Source organism: Rousettus aegyptiacus, unplaced genomic scaffold (assembly GCF_014176215.1).
Source record: "Rousettus aegyptiacus isolate mRouAeg1 unplaced genomic scaffold, mRouAeg1.p scaffold_m13_p_3, whole genome shotgun sequence".
NCBI classification, from domain to species: domain Eukaryota; kingdom Metazoa; phylum Chordata; class Mammalia; order Chiroptera; family Pteropodidae; genus Rousettus; species Rousettus aegyptiacus.
This window is the reverse complement of record NW_023416306.1, coordinates 12335774-12356354: the sequence shown is the minus strand read 5'-3', so window position 1 is coordinate 12356354 and position 20581 is coordinate 12335774. Positions and strand designations below refer to the sequence as shown.

Below are 20581 nucleotides of genomic sequence, written 5' to 3'. Positions count from 1 at the left end.
AAGAAATTAAATGGCGTAGGAGTTCCTACCAACAGATTTCAGAGCTATAAAACAACATCTCTCGCTCTTGTTCCTCTGCAAACAATTCCAGTGTAAGTGTATTTTTGGCACAAATGGCTCTGTCCTAAGATTCTTGATTATAATTATAATAATGGGTTTCTAAAAGCCTGCAAGGAGTTCTGGGAATGATAATAAGGGTTGAGAGAAGACATGTTGTTTATGTGGTGAGTGTTTGTGGAATATTAAATGAGGGTGGGAAGAAAAACTCATGCTATACTTTCCGCAAACTCCAAAATATACAATTACACCCAAGCAGCCCTTCACCGCCTCCCTCTCCTCCAGGCACACACACCATCGATTCCATTACCCTACAAATCAGGGCCAAAGCATTTTCCTTGTAGAGTTGCTCATCTCTTAGAACTCCTAGCCTTTTCATCCGAAAGAGTAGCAGCCTGAGTCTAAGGGATGCTGGTCCAAACCCAGCTCCTTCCCTCACCTACTTAAGTCCTGGCAGGTTATTCAGAGTCCCCAAGCCACTTGCCTTCGGCCACAAAGTGGAAACAGTGGTCCATCCCTACTTTGAATCTCACGCCCCTGGTGTGGACTGTTTTTATGACAACCAAACTGCTTCCTCTCACTCTGTAAGCTCCTTGAGACCATGACACCCATCTGATCTGCTGCTGATGTTGCGGTTTAATTGTAGTAACGTGGACGTAACATAAAATCTAACATCTTAGAGAGTACAATTCAGTGGCACTAAGTACATTCACCATGTGGGACAACCATCGCCACTGTCCAGCTCCAGAACTCTTTCATCATCCCAAAAGAACACCTGAACCCAGGAAGTAGTCACCCTCCCTTTCTCCTCCACACTCCCCTGCGGATCCACTGTTTTTTTAATCATTATGGTGTCAATTCCTGTCTGGTACAGTGTAGATCCTGATTAATGTTTAAAATCTAATAATTGCTCATTTAATTAATCATTAATATCTTCTCTGCCTCCTTCAATGGTTATCACTCTAGATGCTTATTATAAATTATTTTATATAATAATAGTGAGGATCACAATAATGGTAACTGTCATTCATTGAGTGTTTATCGTACAGATAACATTTCATATAAGTGAAGTCATACGATATTTGCCCTTTGGTGTCTGACTTCTTTCACTTAGCAGAATGTTTTCAAGGTCCGTATATGTTGCAGCATGTGTCAGAATTTCACTCCTATTGACCGCTGAATAATAATGTGTGTGTACACCTCATTTTGTTTATACGTTCGTCCACTGCTGGGCATGTGGGTTGTTTCCCTCTTTGGCCATTATAGATAATGCTGCCATGGACACTGGCGTACAGGTTTTTGTGTGAACAAACGTTTTCATTTCTCTTAAGTATATATATCTGGGAATGGAACTGCTGGGTCATATAGTAATTCTACGTGTAGTTTTCTGAGGAACCCCCAATCTGTTTTACATTCCCACCAGTAACATACGAGGGTTCCGATTTCTCTACATCCTCACCAACACTTATTTTCTGGGGTCTGTCCATTTGTTTGTTGCAGCCTTCCCAGTAGATGTAAAATGATATCTCATTGTGGTTCCGATTTGCCTTTCCCTAATGACTGATGATGTTGAGCAAATGCTCATGTGCTTACTCGCCCCTCTCATATCTTCTTCTTTGGAGAAATGTCTATTCAAGTCCACTGCCCATTTAAAACTTCTCTTTTTGTTGTCGAATTTTAGGAGTTATATATTCTGAACATAAAGCCCTGATCAGATAAATGACTTGCAAATATTTCCTCCCACCCCTTTGTAAAAAGTAATGGCAGCGAGCTTATCCATAGTTTTACACATAGTCCACAAAAAACATTTCACTTATTCTACTTCATTTGAGCTTGGTGACCACATGGGCGGGTGAGCTTTCCACAGCTAGGAAATCGAGAGTCACAGAGCTGATGTGACTCAGTCAAGATCACTCAACTGGGAAGAGTCTTGGGGACTCGCTTGCTTCTCAGTCTACTGCACTGGTCCTCTCCTGGTGATCAGCAGATGATTCTGGGTCACTGGAAACTCGACCTCCCCCAGGACTCTGATGCCCATTTCAGGGAACACACGAATGCCTTGCCTCTGGAAGCCCATTCTGATCAGATGATGCTCTAGAGAGAAAACTCTCCACAAGCTCGGTCTTGGGGCACAAGGTGCCAGCTCCCTCATTCCCACAGGCACCTTTCTGTCAGTCACTCTCAACTCTTTTGTCATCTAAACTCTGTTCCTTGAAGGCACTACATTTTTATTTAGCAACCTCTTCTCTCACTCATACCATTTCTGTCCATGAACTGCACAAAGCTGCAAGTATTACATTAACGGACTTTACGTTCTGAAATCAGCTCCAACTCAGTACCATTATACAAATAAAGAGTAAACCATTTATGAATCATAACCAAGCTCACACATTTGCTCACACATGCTTCATGTCAAAGGATACAGAAGAATAAAGGCACATCAGTAGATTATAACACCGCTTAATAGATGCATGCGCCACGCTAAGCACTTTCTGTTCAGTATCTCATTCAACCTTCTTTCTGCCTGTGTCATCGTCCCCGGATGACTGCAGGTTTGCTGATGGTGAGGTTGGAGGTGGCTGTGCACGGAACCTGGCACATAATGAGCGCTCACGGTACGGATCTACGGCAGGTCCTTGAATAGCACAGGTTCATTCAATTTTGTTTCTTTATAGTATTGATGAGATGCTATGGGAACTTAACTCTTGCTTATATCAATTAGCCTATAATGAAATCATTTCACTTAAAGTCACAGAACCTATGGAAGCCATTAAGGGAGGACTTCATTGTACTCCAGTCCAGAGCAGCTGACATCAATAAACACCAACTATGCCCCAGCTCGTTTTAACCAACTCACCTGCAGCCCCATAGACCTTGAGATGAGCATTACTATTTTGGTTTTCCAGAAGAAACCAAGCTCTGAGACATTTGATAACTTGCCAGGGTTTCTCTAGCTACTAAGCAAAAAAGCCAAACACTCCCCACATTCTCTAAAAGCAGAGTCCTTTCCAGTACACCATGAATGAATGAAAAAGAAAAAAAGTGTAGAGTCTAGGGTGCTACCTCAAAGTGCTTCTCTCTAGTTAATAAATCAGACTAACACTCTAGGAGAGAGTAATTGAATCTACAGTGATAAGCAAAAATCACTGCCACTGGGGGTCAGAGGGAGAAAAACATACCTGGGGGGGTGGAAAAAGTTTTGTGAAGAAAATGGAAAATCGTCTCAAAGGCCTGGTAGGATTTAAATGGCGAACGAGGCAAGGGGGGAATTGCCTGAGTAAAGATGCAGAGGCAGGAACAATGAGGCATGCACAAAGGCAGCCTAATCAGGAGACAGGACTATACTTGTGGGGGATAAAATTGCAGGGGGCCCCGGACACCAGTGGACAGAAAGGCAACGCTGCAGGTTCCTGAGTTAAGCAAAGATATTATAAAAAGCACATCTAAAAAGGTGAGTCTATCTACAGGACGCGTAAGAACTTTGTAAAGGGGAACCCCAGCGTTTGCAGTGGGCTTGATACACACTCGGCACTTAATCAAGTGTGTAACTGAGCGACTGGCTAAGTAAAGAGGCAAATCAACAAATGAATGAGGGAGATGATAGAAATTAAGGTACCGCTGGCTACTACGATCTGTGAGACCTGGGCTGAGTGCTGCTGGGAAAGATCTGGCGAGACTTAGAAGTACACTGGGCGAAGTGGGTAACGGAGAAATGATCAGAGCAAGGCCTTCCTCCTTTCTCATCACCCTTCTTGCTTTTCCCCACCGCCCAGGGAATGAGTTTCAGATTTCCCTGGCAGGCAGTGAAAACTGGGGCAACAGGCATGAAGGACATCTCTCACGAAGCGTCATGCTGATTAACAAAGAGGCTACACGCCAACGACACGTTTTGTTGTTACTTTCCTGCCAGAGACAGCAATCACACAGGATAGCTAGGTGTGTGATCCAGAAGGGTGTTATGGAACAATAACCCCATCAACAGCAACTAAAATAACTTGTGAGAGATACAAGGCTCCCAACGACATGAGCGGCAGCCCTTTGGCGAACACTTTGTTTGTTGACTCATTTGCATGAAGAATCATGCTGAGCATGACCTCAGAGAGCAGAGCTGAAGCTTCCTCTCTCCCGCATTTGGTGTTTCAAAGGTGCGAATATTCGATAATTCAGCAACGATCACAGACACAAAATCGGATACTGGCGTTATGATGAATGTAGGTCTGATTTTACCTTAGGGGCCTCTAACTCACAGATCAAACGAGATGATGTCTAAAAATAATCTAGCACACATGGAACACCCCAAGTTGCAGGCCTGCTCAGACTGCTGTCCCTTGCCCCTAACACACAGACCAGCTCTTGTTCTTCTCGGCTCCCACCTCCCATCTGCAGAACCGAGAGGCTGTGCGCGGAAGCTAATCCTGAGACTGGGAAGCTGCCATCTGCTAGTCAACTTTCTGACTCTGCCTACCTTCACGGGATCATCCAAACACCCATTCTCTCTTCCTTCCCTTCCTCCATCCTTCCTTCCTTCCCATGCACACACAAAAGGTGTTTTCCGAGTGCCATCGCTGTGCTAGGACTAGAGATGCAGCAGTTACGAAGACAGGCAGGGCGCGTGGCTGTCCCGTGTGAGACCTCCCTCGGCCCCGCTTGCCTGCTGGTGACTGTATTTTGCTGGAGGCCTGTTCTTCCTCCAATGTCCTCCAGCCCCTGTAGCTTTCACGATGGCTGACTTTGGCTCAGATTAGAATGATAGACTTGGACGAGACCAGACCCCTTAGTAGCTAGGACTTTGAGAAAATTGTTTCCCTTCTCTAGGTTTTAGTCTCTACTTTGTCAAACATGGACAAAAATAGTAAATATCTCAGTTACCGGGGAAGCGGGTAGAAATGAGTGTGGTACAGGTAGGCACTCTATAATTGCTTACTATCAATATCGACACTGTCATCTATAAAATAAGAATAGCAAGGGCTTCTCCTTATCAAGATCTCTGTGCTCCCCACACTTCAACGGCCGCCCACTGTTCTTAGTAGAATCCAAACCCTTGCGATGGCCTGCGAGGCCTTGCAGGGTCCCGCCCTTCTGCCTCTCCAGCATCTGCTCACATCACTGTTCCCCTCATTCCTACAGTCCTGTCACACTGACCTGCTTCCCATCATGTTGGCTGTACAGTCATCACTGCTGCTCGCCAAGAGTTTCTAGTCCCCCTTCTCAGGGGCAAAGTGCCCGGTGACATAAGCTCTCTCAGTCTAGATTCCTGAGTGGGAATGGTTTCAAACGGAACGCTTACGCTAACTAATGATGGCCATATAGTTCAAGTGAAAAGTAAATCTTCACGGTGTTCAGCTTCTACTATCTGGGAGACCTTGGTTACTGCAGCAGTATCTAAGCGAATCCGACGAACACACGAACCCCGCTCCCTCCAGCCACGGGGTCTCTACTCAAGCTGATGCCTCTGTCTGGCAGGCTCTTCTCTCTTCTCTGAAATCACTCCTTCAGATCTCAAAACACAAGCATTTCTTCTTCAGGGAAGTGCTCCCTAATTATGTCACTCTCCCCTATCAGAGGCTCTCATTTTATCAAGTATCTCTTCTCCAAGTGGCAATTTATCTTTATTTTTTTTTAAATAATTTTATTAATTTCTATTTCTCCTCTCATCAGACTGTAAATTCCACAGGAGCAGGGTCCAGACCTGTTATAGCTCGTCCTCTTACCCTCGTTATGTACCACAGAGCCTGGCCCATTGTATGCCATAAACAAACATTTGTTGAAATGACTGAATGAAAGAAAAAGGGAAGAAAGGAAGGGTAAATGCCTGCGATGAATGCTCTTTGCCCTTAATTTCTAAGCCAGCCCCTACTACAGTTAAGTTGGCTATAACTTGAGTCACTGATGCAAGAAAAATCAAGACGCTTTGTCTCCTTTATGTCATTTGCCCTTGAAAAATACAGAGAAATTGATAAGAGTCCAAGCTGTGGTCAGAGTCTGTGACTTACGCCTAGCTAGTCGATGCCTGCAGGTCCCCCAACTCAGCTCTTTTGCGCCCAGGAAGGGCCATGACAGAACCCAGCAGCTGTATCTCCCCAACTGGAGGAGGCAGAGCCCTGGGCGCCTCAGTGTCCCCAGATGCTGCAGCCTGGCACTGACGTGCTCCCTCCTTTGTTAACACAATGGCCCTCGCGTCTCCATCAATCAGATTTACAGAACACAGTGCATTTCAGAAGCCTTGGGACACCTCTGGGGCCTTGAAGTTCAATGGAGCTCATAATGGAAATCAGCTAAATGCTGAGGAGTGAGATAAGTGCAAACTGTTTACCAACCCCGTCCACCAGAGACGTGCAGACTGCGCTAATGGGAGCTCATTTGTAGCCTCGCTCAGTCACTCGACCCTCTTTATCTGCTACTGTGACTAATCTGCAGGGAGAGAGACGCATGTTTGCATGAAAGAGCTCTCCGAGGGGCTCCGGGTGCTGATGAAGGGGGAAGACACAGGCAAAGGGAGGCCAAGTCCAGGGCCTTGGAGCCAGCCAGGGACGCTCGCCCCACCTGTCCGAGAAGCAGCTGCCTCCTGCCTTCCACAACACAACGGCAGAGTCTCCGGCTGGCCCTGGCCGAGGACTTAAAGACCGGGAGAGAATAACAATGACGTTCAAACTGACAGCCCACTAGGAAGAAAACACTTTGCAGTTTACAAGGCACTTTCACGTTCATTAACTTGTTTGAGTCTCACAGCATTTTACCAGGTAGGTGTACCGCTAACACCTCCATTTACCAGCTGAGGAAACAGGCTCAGGGAGTAAAGTGGCCTGCTCCAATTATAACTGGTGAATTTTGTTTTTCTCTGTGTGCAAATGCAATGCACTTTCCACTTCACCAAAGCTCTTGAAATGGAGGTTATCAGAATTCCATTAATGGGGTACACGGTATCCTTGAACTTCTTGAACTTGCCTGCAAATTTTGCATGTGTTCATGTATGGGTATTTTTTCTGGGCACTAAATTCAATATATTTATGACTCAGTTGTGGAAATCCCTAAGACATTAAAACCCACTAGGGGTACTGGACCCCGAGGGCATTCGGTGTTTACCTGGTGGTCCAATGAAGTGCGTGGGGTGGACACCTTTGTCCATCCTCCCGTTTTCTCTCAAGAAGCAAGGCATAACTTGAGCGAGATGCGGTCTTTAAGCTCCCTGGTTTCCCAATCCTCGCCATTGCCCTCCCATGGTGGACTGAGTGATGCCCACCAGGTGCCTAGTCCCCTGTGGCCACGTTGTTTCTGCTCCGGTCACAGCCACAGGGGCCTCCATGCCACCACAAACCACAGGAGTCCATGATTATTAGCAGCCGAACCTCCCCCCGCCCGCCACCCCCCCCCCCAGCACAAGGTGCCCTCCCGTTCAGGGCGGGGCGAGGTGGCGAGGCAGGACAGGTGAGTTGTGTACGCGCAGGGTCTTATTCTATCCTCAACAGTCTGGATATTTTTTGCATTAATTTTGACTTTTAAAAAAAAATGTTACATATTATCTACTTTAATTATGGAGGTTTTAGATGCTCCTTCAAACTGTGCTCCTCAAGTGAGTGCCTCACTTACCTCCCCCAAGGGTCCAGAGGATGCTGCATCCTTCTGAGAGGTCCAGCTCTGGTCGGGACGCTTACGTCCACTATGCTCACAGGCTCAGGTGGGTCACTTGGAGGACAGTGAGTGGATCTCGGCGCGTAGGTCTTGGGATGAGAGCGACAGAGGTTCGGATCCTGGCTCTCCGATGCAGCACTGAAAGAAGTCACTTTACTGCTCCGCACTTCTGTTTTCTTACCTGTGAAACAGGGACAATACAGTATTCATCGTGGACCAGAGGGGCACAATTTTCAGACCATGAAAATAATCCAGGTGGCAAACTACAGCCTAAATAAGAACCAGGCGCATATGACTGCTCTTGCTGCTCTGCATGAATGTGGATAAGAAGGTGAACCGTCCAGATGAGTCAGGACTTTTTACAAGACCCAAAGCCTCGCCGTCACCCCACGTGCTCCGACTTCGGAGACATGCGGCCCCCGGTTTGAATCTTGGCATTCTCACTCACTTGCTAGGAGACCATGGACAACAAGTACTTCGACCTCTCTGAGCTTTGGTGTTTGTGTTTATAAGTAAGAAAATGACAACGTCTACAGTATAAAATTGTCGTGAGAACGAAGCATGTTCAAAGCATATGGCCTGGCTGTTTGCGTCTGCTCAGCCTGCTATAACGAGATACTTCAGCCTGGGTGGTTCAGACACGAAAATTTATTTCTCGCAGTTCAGTTCTGGAAAGCCGGAAGTCTGAGATCAGGGTGCCAGGAGGCTCACAGGCGGCCCCTCTTCCTGGCTTGAAGATGGCCGCCTTCTCCCTGTTTCCTCACAGGGCAAGGAATGTGAGCTCTCTGGTGTCTCTTCTTATTAGGATCCTACTCAGGGATGAGGGCCCCACTCTTATGACCTCATTTAACCTCAATTACTTCTGTAGAGGCCCCTCCTCCAAATATAACCACGCCAGGGGTCAGGGATTCAACACGTGAGTTTTTAGTGAGACGTACACATTCAATCCATAACACTGACGTATAGTTCATGTGCAAGTATTCGATAAACATCTAGATATAAAATATTATTAAAGGTGAAGAAACTGAGGCAAGGAGAAAGGCATGCCCAAGAGCACACAGCATGTTGGCAACAGGGCTGAAACCTGAACCCAGGTCCCCAGGCTGAGTCCAGCGGACTTAGGTCCCCCAAGGTACCCCCCTTGTAGCCCACAAGGTAAACCCAGAGATTTCACATATCTGAACAGCAGAATAACTAGTGCCCGATTCCTGAATCTGGTGGCACCGAGTGACCCCAGGTGGCCTCAGTTCAAGACTTGGCTCTCTTGGTCCTTCTCCCATCAGATGAGGCGCCCGGCCATGCTAAACGCTCTAAGACATCTGACCACAGCCAGCACGGGCAGGCTGGCTGTGTGGCCGCGTCTCGGTGTACACGAGTGGGTTGAGTGTCTGACCCAACGCTGGTTATAAACTACCTCATACCAGGGCCTTTACAGCAGACTCCTGCATTTCCCAGAATAATCTCGCTCATTACGATGCCGGCAGACTTTTCAAGCCAGCTCATTTTTCTTCCCTTTGTCTCAAATTCCAATACCCTGCCCTTTTCATGAGATTTCCAAGAGAACAGTTCACAGCGCCCATTTTGTGGGGAGAGAGGGGGTGGAAATGTCCCCAGAGGGTGAGCAGTATCTCAGCTTTAGTTTAAAAAAAGAAAAAAAAAAAAAAAGATGAAGGAAAGAGCTTTGTCTGCTAAATCTCCCCATTTTGGAATCAAATGTTATTTAAAATTCAGGACAAATTCTCGGCTCTTTTGCTGACAAATTCCACACCAGCACAGAGGACAGGCAAGAGGGAGATGACAGTGGCAATCTGCGAGGTGTCTAAGCGTTAGTGGTTAAACAGCCATTAAGTGAGCACCTACTGTGTACCAGACTCGGTGCTTGGGGCCAGGGATGCCATGGTGAACAAAACAGATACTGTGTCTCCCCTGGAGCTTAAAGTCTAGTAAAAGAGACGAACATAACCAAATAACCACCCACGTTTATAATTATAACCTGAAGATCCTGCTCCAGAGGAAAAGCTTGCGGTACTAGGAAAGTGTGTAATTAGGACCTGACCCAGTCAGGGGTCAGAGACTTTACGAAGACGTGTCATTAGCTCTGGGACCTGAATGAAGGGTGATGAACAATGGCCAGCCCGGTGAGGAGGGGAGAAAAGTCTTCTAGGAAGAAGGAGCAGCGTGAGCAAAGCCCAGGGGCCGGAGGAAGCACCAGCGTTCTCGGATCCCTGGAGAGTGGCGGGGAAGGGCAGGTCATGCAGGGTCTTGCAGCCAGGGTCAGGCTCTTGGTCTTTCTCCTTAGACCAAGGGGGAGCTACTGCAGGGTTTTAAGAGAAAGAATGCCATGTAAGGCATATGATTTGTAAAAGCTACTCTGGCCACTGCATGCAGAACAGACTTGACCAAAGCAGGGAGGAAAGAGGGAACCAGACAAGAGGAGATGACAGTTTGGACCCCAGTGGAGGTGGTGGTGACAATAGAGAGAAGTGACAGATTCCAAGGAACATCCTTGTTGATACCAATACAATTGCAAAAATGGGCGTAATTTCTTCCCCTCCTTGTGTCCCCTGCCACAGGGATGTGGGTGTGGCCGACAGACTTTAGCTCGTAGGACGACCGCGAACACGACCACGCATGCAGAGACCTGAACAGCATCTTCACACTGGGAATATCTTTTTCTCGCAGCTTTTGGGACCATGTGATCACCGAGCTAGCCTGCCGGAGGATGAGAGAATGCGGAGCAGGCTCCCCAACTCCCCAGCCAACATCCTAGAAATCGTCAGACGTCTGTGACATCATCCTGGATCAGCCAGCTGCCGGCCACCCAGCCAGTTTATCACGGGCGCATACGCAAAGCCAGCAGAGGTCAGCCAAACAAGCCTCAACCAACACTGCCCAAGCCAACCCAGAGAATATGAGCTAAATAAATGGGTGCCATGTTAAGTCCTTAAATTTTGGAGGGTGGTTTGGCTTACCGATACCTATGAACATTTATGTCTGTTTTCTCTCAATATACCATAAGTTGATGGGGAGCGAGACCTTATCGTCCTGTTTACCAGCACCACATCCCCAGGCAAGTAACAGACACTCCGTAAGTACGCACCGAGTAAGTGAATGAATAAATGAATGAGCGATCAGCATCTATTTGGTTTCCCCTGGGAAAGACTTTCTGTACGAGCCCCAGGACCGCACTCTCCTCCCCATTAGCAGCTGAGATGCAGGCACTTCTGGGGAGAAACCAAATTCGTACGCCATCCTTACAGCAGGCTACCACGTGCTAGGCTGGCATAACACTGGGGAATCCGGGGAAAGATACATTCTCTCCCTTGAATATGTCCACTGGTCAAGGAGACGGTCAATGAGAGGCTCACTGTGCACGTACTCTGTTGCACGCACTTTAGTGCTTCCTTCACGAACGCCACGGGAGGGAGGTATTTATTTGGACGAGAGAACTGAGGCACGCAGCGGCCCGACGCCTCGCCCCGTGGGACAGAGCCAGGCTGGAGCCCGGCCTCGCCGCGTTGCGCTCCGACATTCACACGACAGGGCTGTACGGAGGAGGGATTCATGCCGCCGGGGATGGGAAGGCAGGAGCAGCAGGTGTCAGGAAAGGGTTCGCGGGCGTGTCAATTCCGGAAGGAAGAAGAACTCGGATTCCCCCATGTGAACGACTCGGGGAACGGCGGGCGCTCCGGGACGAGAGCAGAGGTGCGGGGTGAGGCGCAGGCGCGGGGGTGCGCGGTCCGCCTGGGGAGCTACAAGCAGTGAGGGCGGCCAGCGCTGAGGCCGGCCTGGGCGGGGTGATGGGAGCCGACGCGGGCCGCAAGGACAGGCGGCCTCCTGGGGCCCCTCTGCCGCCCGTCCCCACTGAGGCCAGCTCTCAGCTGGTCCTGACGGAGCGGTGTCACTCTAGATGAAGTGAAGACCCGGCTTCTGATCCCAGCTTTGATTCCCGACTGCGTGGTTTTGGGAAATTAGATCACTGGCCGACTCTGGGCCTCAGTTTCCCCCTCTATAAACTGAAAGCGTAAGGCAAGATCGAAGGAATTTTTATAGGCCGAGTATCTGTTATACACTAGGAGACGGTTACGTCACAGATTCAGTGGGCGGACCGAACAGGTCAGTGCACTCAAAGTGATAAGAACGGTGCCTCTAAGGACGCCAGTCACGACTATTGCTGGTGCCGTTTCAGTTGATTGTTAGGATAAACCTACGGGTGGCAGTCAACACCCACGGCTCTAGAAACATACCGCCTAGATTAAATCTCAGGTCTGCGGCCGTCTTGCTGCGTGACTTCGAGTAAATTACTTAACCACTCTTGGCCTCCATTTCCTTGTCTGTAAACTGGAGATTCTAAAGGCATCTATCTCATTGGTTGCTGTAAGAATTTAAAAAGATAATCTTTATAAAACGTTTAACTCCTCGAACTAAGCACCTATTAATATATGTCAGCCATTGTTAGGCGCCCCGCTGTGCAGGCAGCTAAGTCGAGGCCCACAGAGGGGATGGACACTTGCTCCAGGTGACACATCTCATCGATGGTAAGGAGTTGGGATTTGACCTGGGAAAATGCTCCTGACTGGTGTTCCAGACGCTTCCGAAGCACCTTCCAACGACTAGAATGCTGCTAAGGGCATTACTGCTTCTGATCAAAGTCACTGTAAAACTCCAGAATAAACGACGACTTCTCCGGAAAAACTTTTAAATCCCCAGAGGGCTCGGAATTAATGCATGTTCCTGATGTATGGGCATATTACATTTCCAGGCTGCTTTTACGAGGGGAAGCTCTAAACTTCTATGATTCAAAGGTGGTAAATGGTAACGAGGAGGTATTAAACTTTGTGGGGGAGTGACTGCCTCAAACCCTCTCCGGAATGAGGCAAGGTGTAAATAAATACACACGGGGGGAAGGGCGCCGCGGGGACCTGGACCTGGGGGGGACAGCCCTGGTCCCATGCCCATTCCATCGCCAGCCTGCTGTGTGACCCAGCAGGGCGTTCCGCCCTCTCTGCATCCACATTTCCCTTTCAGCATGGCGACCCGTAATTTATGATCCGAACTGGGGCACTTCTGAGAGTGCAGGGGGATGCTATTAATTACACCGGGACCGTGGATGTGAACTGGGTCCTGGGGAGCCCAGAGACAGCAGATGCTGAGACTGCACCAGCACTTCCGGGAGCCACTCCTGCTCTGACGTCGTTGTAGAACCAAATCCGCGGCTGAGAACTGATCCTGTCCAGGGGACAGAGACGCCCTGGGTGCTGAGACACCAAGGAAGCGCCTGTTGGACAAAACGCGGCAGGTCAGGGAGAGCGCCGGGCTGCATCTGTTTGGCAGGGGGCGGTGCGGGGGGAGCAGAACCATGACAGATAAACAAGAACAGAGCAGAGGAAGAGACACCACGGGAGCTGCCTGCATCCCTACATGGTGCCCTCCTGAGCCCATCGCGGGGCACACCCTGTCATCTCTCTCCATCTATCAGGCAAACAAAAAAACAGAGCAAAAGGTGAAGTGCCTGCAGCCAAACACAAACGCAGGCTTCACCCCTCACTGTCCCAGGTCTGACGCAGCTAACCTCCTCGGCTTTCGTGCCCTGCATCTTTCGGCTTTTCTCGGCCCCCTCGTCTATCAGACATGACATGGATCCTAATCCTAAACCACTCAGATTGGCAGTCTCCACAGGCCAACTTGGTGAGATGACTCACTCGGCTGTCTGCTTGGCTCTTAGGATCTGGTTTCAGAGGATATTCTGGAAAGATCTATTTCCAAACATGCCCACCATCTGTTTGACTTAAATGTGGACTTCTTGCTGAGAAGTCGCCGTTCTACCTGGTGACTCCAACTATCGGAACAGTCTGGAGACCTCGGGGGTCTCTTCTGGATGGGATCTCTCCCCCTCGACTGCAGTACAAGAAGCCTCTTGTACTCGGTGTAACTTGGAAGAACGAGGAGCTCTCGACCAGAAACACTTCATCTCTTGCTAGGCTCCTGCTCCGGAGTTTGATGGAATCATTCTTTAATACAGCTGCCTTTCTACCCCACATCAGAGATGATTGAAGGCAGGGGAAAATATTCCTATGAGAAATGTGGGTTTTCAGTCAAGCAAACAGAAATCTGAAAGGTGATTTGATTAGAGCAGCGGCTTGGAGAGGGAAAGGCACAATGAGTTCCCAGCCTCCCGGGATGCCGAGTGAGGCATGGACCTCTCTGAGCTGCTCCCTCCTAATCCATCTCACTACTGCTGGGCGGCGCAATGGGATAATGGGCACCGAGCTCTCAGAGACTCCAAAGCGCCGGTTCACATGTAAATGATGACATCTTTTAGGATGTGAAGTGTTTTTAAAGAGAAGGTGGCCGCTGACCAATTATTCTCTCCGCTCATACAAGACTGACAAGGCACCTAAATTCCACATCTGTATGCGTTGACGTATTTAGATTGCATTGCCTCCCGGTATGGAATAATCCTATACAGCAATTCTGCCTCCCTCAAAAGGAGAGCTGGTTCCCTGGGCTCAGAGGCTGGCGAAGGCCCCAGCCTCAACTGGGGGCACAATGCAGAGGAGATGGAGTGTGGAAGGAAGAGTCAAGGTCTTATTGCGTAAAACAGGGTTCAGAGCATAAAGCTGCCATGCATTAGTCCTTGTGGCATGGAAAAATTGGGGGTAGAGGGACCAGGCAGTTGTTTCAATTTACTCACTTTCTTTAACTGAAATGGGTATGATGATGCTTAACTCTTCTTTCCTGTTCCTTAAGAATAGAATCTGTACCCAATTCATCTCTTTAAATGGCCAGTAAATGCTTTACTTGATTAATAAATGCTTTACCTAACTACCATTATAATCGCATGAAGAATTTCCAGTACATCCAGGTCTCTCTAGAAGAACCCCTAAATTCTAACGGGGGTCAATCCTGACCTCACGCCCTGCAAGAGAGACCGTCCTAACGTTTCTTTCTGAATCCAACCCTGATCAACAGAGAGTACATAGAAACTGCCTTCCCTTCTCCCATTCCTCTCCCCAGGTGCTCGGATGGGTGCCGCAGCTGTCTGCACCTCCAGCTATGCAAGAAGAAAGGCAGTAAATTGTCTGCTTGGATGCCGCCTCTGGGCAGGGACCGCCTATGAAGTTATCACGAGAAGTGTCAGCTTGCAGAAGTTATGGTCTCCCTGCAGAACTTGGGGTATTTATCCTCTTCTTTCTCTTCCCCCTCAGGCTGAACGTCCCGGGACAAGTTGCTTTGCCTCTCTGAACCTAGCTCCCTCTCCAGTAAAAGGGATCCTAATTCCTGTCCCAGGGGGCTGGCTGATGTGAGGCACAGATGAGATAATGCACGAGAGAGGCCCCTGCCTCGAGCCTGGCACATGAGGAAGGCACTGTGGAGAGTAGCTGCTATTAATTTCTTCATCAGCAGTTGATGAAAGGGTGGACTGGGGATTAGGTAAGATAATGTATGTAAAGCACTTCGCATCATGTCTGGCACCTAATGAAGGCTCCAAAAGTGTTAGCTTTTATTAGTGGAGATAAAGACACGTACGTTACAAAAAAAATAATAATGCCAAGTAGAAATGGATTAAGCAGAAGAATATAAGGAGTTCTCGGCTAGATCAAAGGCGAAAGAGGCAGCCGCTGCCAGGAGAGCAAACAAGGTCGGTGTTTCCCCACATTCCTTGATAAGAACCACTGGGTGGTCTTGTTCAGTACAAGTGCATCAGCCACAGCCCATGTCCGATCTGTGGGATAAGGGGCTGAGCAAGGAGCCGGGGAAGCTGTATATGCATAACAAGAACCCCGGGACTAGTGTCAAGAAGAAATCTGGAACACGCCGAAATGAGTGACGTCCACGCTGGGACTTGTCAGCTAAGTGACGCCAGTAATGGCAACCTCCAGCTCTGTTCAAGAACCAGGCATTGTGCTCACACTTGTGATCACACCGATCGCCATAAACATTCCCCACGGGAGAGACAGGTGTCGCGGACCCATTTTGCGGATGAGGAAACTGAGATTCAGCAAATTGAAAGGACTTGCTCCAAACTGGAAGGGGCCAGAACCAGGATTCAAATCCAGTCCTGTGCGATTCAAGTTTCTGTATGCTTTTTACTAAGCGACACTTTCTAGACATTCGTATGTGTGATAAGGGACAGTCCGGCTGTCGAAACAGCCTGAGCAAAGGCCCGGAGGGGAAAAAGCTGATGTTAGAGAAACAGCAATAACAGTAGTGTAGCTGGAGGACAGAGTAAGCGGGAAGGCGGTCATACGACAGGTAGAAAAGACAAGCTGGCCTGTGCCGGCTGGGGTTTGCATTAACCTGTTGTTACAAAGAGGCAACCAAAATGCAGGGGCTTAAATAAGACAGCAATTTGCTTCTCCCTCACGTGAGTGACCCACAGTGAGTGTCTCAGGGCCTCAGGGGGCATGGTAGGGGCAGCGGCTCTGATGCACTGGGTCCCCAGTGACCCAGGCTGCTGGGCCTGCCCTGCTGTCCTTCCGGCCCCAGTCCAAGGTGGCGGCCCCAGGTGCTGCCATTTCTGAACCAGAAGGACATGGAGACACGAAGCCCAGGGAAGGCGTGTGTGCCTCTTTAGGAAACAGCCTGGAATTTACTAGAAATGGGAATGGCGCTCACAATGGGAATTACCACCTCCCACTCGCCCTCCACTGGCCTGAACCTCGTCACATGGCCACGTCGAGCTGCAAGGGTAAGTGGCAAATATCGCATCTAGCTAAGCGGCAATGAGCTCAACTGAACTTGGCAGGAAGGGTGGTGGAAAGAAATTATTAACAGGAAAAAGAGGTAAATGGATACTGGGGATCTCTGGTACAGGACCACATAGGATTATAACATGAACTCTGACAAATACATCTTTACCCAGCTGCTTTCAATCCTCACAATAACTACTCAAGCTAAATACTGTCCCCATTTCTCAGATAAGGAATGTGAAACTCTGACACATGCTTTGTCTCTACCTGGCACTTTCTAAGTGTTTTTTTTTTTTATCCGTATGAACTCGGTTTATCCTCACAACCAACTTGAATGCCAGGACTGAGGGCTCGCTCACAGAATAAGGCCTTTTACTGGCACACAGTGAGTACCGAGGGGTTCTGAAAAAGAGGGTGGGGTGGGGTGGGGTGGGGTGGGCTGCTCTTGGTGGCATAAGGGCCACACAGCGGCAGAGGCAAGGCGGCGGCCTCGGGCCTGAGCTGGAAGGTTGTGCAAGCCCAGCCCTGTGGCCCCTTCACTCTGGGGCCTTCAGTCACGGACCTCTTTGTCTCTCTGTAAAATGAGGTTGGTTTCTGAGGTGACCCGCACTTTACACTTCCACGTCGTTGTTAGAGGCCCTGCCGTGAGCCCAGAACCCCAGAGGACACTAGAAGCGAGGTGACAGATAAGGAGAGAGACACGACACATTCCCAGAGGACGGCCACCTGGAGAGAAGGCTATCTCAACACGACTGGTAAACGCCATTCCCTCACTCAGTCTTTAAAGCGTCAGTGAACACTGCTGCTACTCTTTCGGCAGGCAGGAAACTTCAGAGTCCTCCTCACTACCTTTCTGCCGCTCGCCGCCACCCCAGCGTCCATCCTGATACTGCCAATGTGATCTCCTACGTATGCTGGACCCACCTACTGCTGTCTAGCCCTATCGTTATGTTCTAGGTGGGACCACAACCATCCATCCCTCACCTGGACTGCTGCGGCCACCTCCTAACTGGTCTCCATCTTCCCTGCTCACCCTGCTCCTATCCATTCTCAGCGGCAAAAGAGATTGTTATAAAACAAATATGAGCTCGTTTACAACCCTCTAAATGTACCGCATTGCTCGTGGGGAGAAGACCAAAATCCTAAATCGTCTTACGAGGTCCTGCTCAATCTAGCCCAACCTATCTCTCCAGCCGTATCTCACAGAGCTCCTTATCTCCATCACAGCCTCTGACCGTCCTGGCCCTTTTTATGAATAGGCCATGCTCCCTCTTACCTCACAGAGACTTTTAAAAATGTCGTTGGCTCTTTCTTGAGTGGCCCTCCGCCTCTTCCGCTACCCACCTTCGCATCTCAGCTCCACTGTCGCCTCTTCACAAAAATCTTCCCTGAACCCGACCCCTACTCTACGTCAGCCCCTCCTCTCTCAAATGCTATCAGTGTATATATTTATTTCTGTGATTATAGGATTATTGCCTGTTTCACACTAAATGCTCTAAGCTCCAAAAGTACAGCGATCTTATCGAATTCACCATCACCTTTCCGGGGAGTAGAAGCGGAATGAAAAAATTCATGAGTGAATACATATCACTCTCCATCATCCACAGGATACAATCCCAAACTTCCCATCCTGTCCTGCTCAGTCCTGCTCCAGTTCCAGCCTCAGGAACATGAACTGGCAAATAACACCCTTACTCAGTTTCTTTCGATCCTCACAATAACTATTCAAGCTAAATACTGTCCCCATTTCTCAGATAAGGAATGTGAAACTCAGAGAAGGATAGCGACGTCTACTTTTAATAATCCTTAATATCAGTTTGTTTAGATTTTCTAATATTCTTCATTGATCTTAGGTGACCTTTGGGTGGTTAAACATTGAGATGATGGTTATATGCACATGGATGGGATTTCTAAGAAGTCACAGTTCATCCTGAAAGGGTCTGTGACTAAGAAATGAGCCGGGAAAGCAATGTCAATAAAACGAGAAAGATAAGAATTCATTTCAAAAATGGACAATCTCTTTATGATGTTGGAAACCTCACATTCCCAAACTCTTGAGTAAACTCCCAGGGTTGGGGAAAGTTATATCTGTTTTAGGGCAAAACCTAAGAAGTTGAACCACACTCAGTTGCCGATACTAGACTGTTTTAGACCCGTCTAATGCACACACGCACATACACTTGTACACTACAATCACAAACACACGTGACCTGAGGGTACCGCCCAGATTTTCTTGCCAAACCACATTACTTCTCGGAACGCCAGGATGACACAGCGGATGACCAAGGGGACAGTGAATTTTTCCACCAAAGGTAAACTTAGATAAGATCCATCGTTATCGAAGAAAGAAATCAAAGTTGGCTAAGTCTTCGGATTACATAGTAATTTAAACACGAGGCTTGTTATGACAAAACAGCATGATACCTCGAAGTTGGTGGGAGGAGTGTGGAAATGAAAGGGAAGAGAAGCTGGTAATTTAGGAAAAAAAGCAGAGAATGGAAACTGACGCTCTCTGATTGGAGCGAGGTGGGAAAGGCTTCAGGAAGCCTGGTTAAACGGGAAACAGCAGCATGCGTTCATGTCCCCGAAAGGTCTCCATGAACCTGGTCACTAAAAGCAACCATGTCACCCGCCTACCGCCAGAGGTAGGGAACTGCGCACCTCTAACGTCTGCATGCGGGTGCACTGAATCACTCTCCGCCACGAGGAGGCAAGGTCATTCCGTGGAGAACAGAGGAATCTTGAGACAGAGAAAGTCAAGGTGGGCCAGAGCGACCTTCTGTTGTTTTCAGGAGATGAGATGTCAGGGATGGTGATCAAGAAGACAAAGATGGCTGGAGAAAGGCTCCCCCAGAGGAGTGACCCAAACTCGGAGCGGAAATAAAAACAAAGACCAAAGAGCACAGTCGACTGACACAGTCCAACGAGCTGCAGACTTGTACCGACGACGATGACGGCGAACACTGACGTGCCAGCTCCTCGTCTAAACACTTCACGAATATTAATTCCTGTCTACCACACGGCGAACACACAAAATCCCTGTGCTGGGATTAAACCCCAACTTACATAGAAATAAACCGAGATACAGAAAAGTTAAATATACTGACGTTTACATAGGCCAACTTGCACCTCTATTCCCTCGTTTGTAAAAAAGGGATAATAACAGAACCCACTCCAAAGGTTGTCTGAGGATTAAATAATACAAGTAAATCACTTGGCACAGTACCTGTCATTTAATAAAGACTCCATAACGATAGTAAAATAAGCTATAGCCCTACTTTGTGAATGCGCTCAGCAAGACTAGTTATTTATGCCATGCAGGAGTTCCTTTGGAAGAAAAAGCAAGTGAGGGGTTTCAAACTGAAAACTGATCCATTTGTTGGGGTGCCACGGGCTTGTTCATTTTCTCAGGAATATGAAAAGGTCAAGTCCACAATTCACTTTGAGATTATAGCCTGTCGTCTGACTCAACCCTTTGAGGTAGGTTCATACCCATTTTAAAGATGAAAAAACTGAAGTTCAGAAACAGAAAACGATGTGACTAAGGTGACAGAAGCGTAGCACTCGACTGTGGCGCCATAACCCAGGTCTCACGCTCCCAAAGCCAGCACGGTCTCCCTGGCCTCTTAAGGGTCCTCGGCCTCTGCTCTTCTCCCTCCTCTCCTCCTCCTGCACCCAGAGAACATCAGATACGCAAGCCCCATCTCGGCTGTGCTAAAGGCTGATTTTCTGCCTTTCATAAGGATGATTATCTCAAACGTTAATATCCACAGAGGTGAGAGAGAGACAAATGACACAGTGGTTTTCCGCACATGATTACTTTTTAAGCTGACAGTTTCAGAGCGATGTCTGTATGTTGTGTTGATTGGTGGTTGTTTTGAAGCAGAGGTCTGAGAGTTGATTTTAAGAAGTAAATGTTAGCAAAGGAAAAACACACAGAGATGTACGGTGTAAGTCTCGTGTGATGTTTGTCTCTCAGGGTGTATCTCTAAGACCTAAGTATGTATGTGTGCGTGCTGTGCCTTAGATGTGTACTTCTATGGAGCGTGTGTTTTACTGGAGTATGCGTTTGTGTACGTTGTACCTGTGTTTGCATCCGTGTTAGCTGGACCTGAATTCATATGCATACATCTAAGTATCGTGTGTCTCTGTCTGCACTTGTGGATTATGGTCACTTGTGCAGACGGTGTGTGAGTGGGCAT

The 20581-nt window shown here is 48.3% G+C and overlaps 1 protein-coding gene across 1 annotated transcript in view; it reads right to left on the bottom strand.

The window, feature by feature from the left end:
- Positions 1–20581, bottom strand: part of BRINP1 (BMP/retinoic acid inducible neural specific 1) — a 582603-nt gene that overhangs the window by 549045 nt on the left and 12977 nt on the right. The window contains exon 2 of the mRNA XM_016136926.2: positions 7645–7867. The gene's annotated coding sequence lies outside the window, so the exon portion shown is untranslated. The remainder of the gene's footprint in view (positions 1–7644; positions 7868–20581) is intronic.